The sequence below is a fragment of the Lepisosteus oculatus genome, unplaced genomic scaffold (genome assembly GCF_040954835.1).
Source record: "Lepisosteus oculatus isolate fLepOcu1 unplaced genomic scaffold, fLepOcu1.hap2 HAP2_SCAFFOLD_188, whole genome shotgun sequence".
Classification (NCBI taxonomy): domain Eukaryota; kingdom Metazoa; phylum Chordata; class Actinopteri; order Semionotiformes; family Lepisosteidae; genus Lepisosteus; species Lepisosteus oculatus.
Window position 1 is genome coordinate 165513 of NW_027167729.1, and position 5465 is coordinate 170977.

Genomic DNA, 5465 nt, shown 5'->3' on the forward strand with positions numbered 1-5465 from the left:
AGGTGTTCCCAATGGGCGATGTTTGGCTTTCAAATCATCTCTCTGTGGAAGCGCCGCGATGCAGCTGTTTAAGGCTTAGAAGCAGCTGACTGTTTCACTACCTAGCTGATCACTGTCAGTCAGGGAGCTTAGAGGTGAAAAGCCTGTCTGAGAGACAATTCGCCGTCGATCAGTTCAATATGTTCCGTACCAGCTCGGCGCACCTGAGATCATCTTGGTAGCCGTGTAGCTCAGATGAGTGAGAGCGTGTGTGTGTGTGTACCACCGTGATTGGATGCCGGTCCTTCTCAGGTCACAGTAAACCTTCTGCTGCCTAACTTTCCCCAGTGTGCCCCAGTGGCCTAATGGATAAGGCACTGGCCTCCTAAGCCAGGGATTGTGGGTTCGAGTCCCATCTGGGGTGCTCCTGTCCCATTTTGAGCATACAAATGTCCTTGTGATTTGCAAAGCTACAACCCCACCTTACTCAGTGAGCGTCTCTGCTTTTCTCTCACATACAGTTGGGAGAAAAACTTTTGTAAACAGCCCTTCGGAATGATGTGGATTTCTGCATGAATGGCTCCTAACATGTGATCTTATCTTTATCTAAGTCATAATAATTAATAAAGAGAGTGTGATTTAACAAACAACACACGCCCAACATTTGACATTGCTGTTTCTTTATTGACCAAATGGTTTAAACAATCAAGGTCATTGATGGAAAAAGTACGTGAACCCTTATATTAAGGAGCTAGTGGAACCTCCTTTATGACAAAAACCTCAACCCCCACTTTCTGTAGCGGCTGGTCAGACCTGAGCAGCGGTTAGGAGGTATTTTGGCCTATTCCTCTATGAAAAACTGTTTCAGTTCATGTATATTTTTGGGATGTCTTGCACTGAACGGCCTGCTTCAGATCACGCCACAGTACTTCAATGGGATTGGGGTCAGGACTCTTACTTGGCCATCCCAAAATACGGAATTTCTTCTGTTTCAGCCACTCTGTTGTTGATGTACTCCTTTAACTTTCAACTTTTGTCACGTCTGTCCACAGAACATTGTTCCAGGAGTTGCTGTGGAACATCCATGTGGTCTTTAGCAAACTTGAGAGGGGCAGTGGTGGTTTTTTTGGGGGGGAGAGCAGTGGTTTCCTCCATGGTGACCTCGCATGATCACCACTCCTGTTCAGATTTCTTCTTATGGTGGACTCATGAACACAGACGTAAGACAAAGTCAACCACCTGTTCGCTAGATCCCATCCCCACTCAGCTAGTCAAAGATTCCCTCGAAGGACTGGCAGGACCTATAATTAGCATGATGAATGCATCGCTTGCGTCAGGCGTTGTACCTGATCAATTTAAGGTAGTGGTTGTTAGACCGCTCCTTAAGAAGTCAAATTTGGATCCACAAGTTCTTAACAACTACAGGCCTGTCTCAAAGGTCCCATTTCAATCTAAAAGTCTTGGGAGAATAGTTGTTGCCCAACGTCAATCGTATCTGGATTCAAATAATATACTTGAGAAATTTCAGTCTGGTTTCTGAAACTGCATTAACAAGAGTCGTAAATGATATTCTCTTAGCTACTGATGCGGGGAATGCAACAGTGCTTGTGCTTCTAGATCTTAGAGCTGCCTTTGACACGGTTGACCTCTCTGTTTTGTTACACAGGCTTGAGTTTGAGGTTGGCTTATCTGGAACCGTCCTTCAGTGGTTTACTTCACATTTAACTCATCGTTTTCATTATGTTCAAATATCTAATAATTGTACTGCTTCATCAATGTCACCAGTTCAATTTGGGGTACCAGAAGATCAGTGCTGGGACCAATATTGCTCTCTCTCTCTAGATGCTGCTGCTAGGTAGGATAATATGAAAAAATAATATGAACTTTCATTCATATGCTGATGACACTCAAATAAACATTTTGTTTACACCAAACGACAACTCTTCTATTATCAGTTTAGTTAAATGCATTAAGGAAGGAAATACTTGGATGTGTGAAAACTTTTTGTTACTCAACTCTGAGAAAAATGAGGATCTGTTGATCGGAGGCAACAATACTGATAGGACTACTATAACTTCAGCACTTAACTCAGAGGATTTAAACATTTGCCTCAAAGAGACAGCACGTTACCTAGGCGGCATATTAGACACAAGGCTCTTAACAACTTGCATTGTTAAGTGCCTTGGGACAACCTTGTTGTGAAAGGCGCTATATAGAAATACATTGATTTGAATTGAATTGACAATGTAAAATGTTGTGTGTGTTGTTTGTTAAACAAGACTGTCTTTATTTATCAAAAAATAAAAGGAATTTGCTAGGAATGCAAACGTTAGGTTGCGCTTCTTCATGCTGCATCGTCGGCATGAGTGGAGCTTTTTAAACGTCTGTACTTACTGTGCCCCATAAGAAATCGTTTGTCCCCGTTCAAAAGACATTGTGCGATGTCCTGCAGTGTTCGCAAAGCAAACCTTTGACAGTTTGAAAAGAGGAATTTATTCTGCTTCCTGTGCGTGCAGTAGTTACAAAGTTGAACGTCTTTACACGATTTGCTGCAGTTTTCAGTGGGCGGGCTTTGTCAGATGGCTTGGAAAAACGCACTGTGTTTTGGCTCGGGAAACATCATGAGAAGTGTCCTGCATGTTTTCTGTGTATAGCTGTCTTTTAACGCATACAGAATTCATTCGAAATCATTGATTTCTCCAATTAACAAGGGTCCCTTAAAAGATGAGTCAAAGTAACGTCTAATCAGATTAGTTTCCTTAGAGCTGGTTCAGAGTTTGCTCAAGAGTTTACCTTTCACAAATGCGCAAAGAAGAATGTTGGGGGTGCATGCTTCAAGGTGCCTTACAGCTGTAGGGAGTGATTCGAGACGATTCGTGGTGTGTGCTAGTTCCCATATACCGTACGCCCCGGGGTGCAGTGCTAGGATGACGTACAATACCGTTTGGGCACGTAACGGCGTTATATGCAAGTGCGGGACGTGAGGGTTTTCGTTTGTTCATTTTGTTTTGCTCTGCTTTGCTTTGTTTCGTGGTCAAGAGGCGTAAGGTAAGTCGTAATCCAGGGAGAACACTGGTGGCAAACAGTCCGAGGTGAGAGGCGAGGTCCAAAGTCGAAAAGGCAGAAGGGGAGTCCAATATCCAGAATAAACGAGGTAATGGAAAAAACGCCAGGTAGAGCTCTCAAGGAGTAGACTCAATACCAGCGGGAAGCAGGTAAAGATGGTAAAAATAGCACTGCGTACCGCACGGTGGAGTGTGTGCAGGTGGGTTAACTCGTGCGGCGGCGTTTGTTAATAATCACCCGCTGCTGGTGCTGTTTAGATTGCTTAAGAGTTGGTCTTAACTGCCTGGCGGTCATGACAAGCTCCTCTTTAAGCTGTGGTTTAGTTTTGCATTCATGTGTTTCTAGAGCAGTTATTTATGGGGGTGGGTGGGTCTTTCACAGAGGCTCAGGACAAATCCCCCGCCTGAAAGTCTAATGTGTGCGTTCAGACAGTCACAGGTCAAGAGCCAGGCAGGAGGACAATGGACAGAAGAGCCAACGAACTAAAAATAAAAGAACAGATATGAAAAAGCCACCATCTTTTTCTTTTTGACATTTTCCGACTTTTATGCAAGCCAGGACAAAGTTGCTCGTAGCTACTTGTGGATTCAAATACTCTATCGAGTGCTTTGATGAGTTTTTGCAATTTGATTGTCGTCCTGTCAGCCTGTTTCTGTTTTTTTTTTTTTTTTCAATCTAGGGATGGAAAGTATGAGGGAAATGATGGAGCAATCAATAACCGCTCCGGAAAAATGGCAGAAAGAAATGGTCCGTCACTAAGGACATTTGTGAAGCAGAGGAGTGACATCACCACAAAGGCGACACATTCTGCTGATGGTTTTGGTGAATAATGATTGAGGCGCGTTAAGAGAAAGGTAGCTGTGTCAGCATGCGTAGGCTGCAAAGGATCAAGCAAAGGTTTACTCCATGCTGAAAAGAGAAGAAAAGAAGCACAACGTTTCGACTGTGGAGCCTTCTGCGCCATCTTCTTTAGCGGTGATGATGTTTACATTGGAAAAACGGAGACATGCGTCCCTGGGTGGGCTTGAACCACCAACCTTTCGGTTAACAGCCGAACGCGCTAACCGATTGCGCCACAGAGACTGACAGCCGCTTGTGCTCCCTACATTTGCAGGTTTATGGTCAAAGAAAACAATCACTTGCGCTTCTTGCAGCCGGCAATCTTTTTCCACTGACAACCAAGAAATGGATTTCATCTTTCACAAGCTGTATGGATTTCTTCAAAAACAAGTTATTCCAGAAAGGAAATGAATTCTTGCATTAAACTGAACCAAGCTGTACATGTTTGTCTGAAATGATACATTCGGCACAACAAGACACGGAGAGAGGCACCGCTGGTATTCAGACCCAGGATCGCCTGCTTACTAGGCGGGCACTTTAAGCCACTAGGGAACAGCGCCAGCAGAGCACCGCGCTTTTACAGACACTTGGACACATCTGCGTTCGGTGTGCACTTAACCTGCTCTCTGAGCCCGTTGCCTCCGTCCCATTTAATAGCAGAACTGACGCCAAGAGAAATGATGAGAAATGGCATTTATCGGGCACTTTTCATGTCCAAGGAGCTCAATGCCCTTGACACCTCCCCAAGGCGACAGAGCTGTGCATTCTTTGGTGACACCATTTTTTCTTTTGTTTAATTTCTATACTTATTGATAGAATAAAAACGATATGTCATGTACTGTAAGGGAAATGTCTCTTTTCATGGGGAAAGCTAGCACCAGCAAATGTTGTGTTTAGAAGAAGTGATTTAACATGACACGTGACCTAATTTACTGGAGCAAAAGCTCACCCAGCAAGCCCTGCTTTACTTCTACAGGAGAGAAGTACTGTAGAGTCTGCAAGATGTTCAGCTGGGTAGCTACGTCAGCATGCCTCGGCTGAAAAGGAACAAGTACTAGGTTTATTGCATGCTGAAAAGAGAAGAACGGAAACACAGCGTTTCGACTGTGAGGTCTTCTCACACCTGAAGAAGCCTCACACCTGTAAAAGGCTCCATGGTTTTCTTTCTTCTCTTTTCAACATGGAATACACCTATTGTCTGCAAGATGTGACAATTTCATGGTGTTTTGGAAGAAAACCTTTTTCTTTGAATTCAAAATCAATCGGAATTTCAGCACGACACATCAACACTTTTTCTGTTTTAAGGAGATGATATTTTAAACCTGATAAAAATAGTAGGAAACACAAGTTTCTTGCTGTGAAAATTTAGATGGGGAAGTGTACTACTAGTAGCAGTGTAGAGCTCTCTGTGGTGGAGTGCAAGTGCATGTTCTATGGGCCAGTGGCGTAATGGATAACGCGTCTGACTTCGGATCAGAAGATTGTAGGTTCGAGTCCTGCCTGGCTCGTGAGGCTTTTAAACCTCTCAGGTTCCTCGGTAACAGGTTGGCGTCATGTATGTGAACTATAGAAAAGCATTT

General features: G+C 43.8%; 3 non-coding genes across 3 annotated transcripts; 2 read left to right on the forward strand and 1 right to left on the reverse strand.

The window, feature by feature from the left end:
* Positions 1-330: 330 nt before the first annotated feature.
* Positions 331-403, forward strand: trnar-ccu (transfer RNA arginine (anticodon CCU)). The gene has a single exon. It is a non-coding gene; the product is annotated as a tRNA-Arg (tRNA).
* Positions 404-4054: 3651 nt separating this feature from the next.
* On the reverse strand, positions 4055-4128 carry trnan-guu (transfer RNA asparagine (anticodon GUU)). The gene has a single exon. It is a non-coding gene; the product is annotated as a tRNA-Asn (tRNA).
* A 1192-nt stretch (positions 4129-5320) lies between these two features.
* Positions 5321-5393, forward strand: trnar-ucg (transfer RNA arginine (anticodon UCG)). The gene has a single exon. It is a non-coding gene; the product is annotated as a tRNA-Arg (tRNA).
* The last annotated feature ends 72 nt before the right edge of the window (positions 5394-5465 follow it).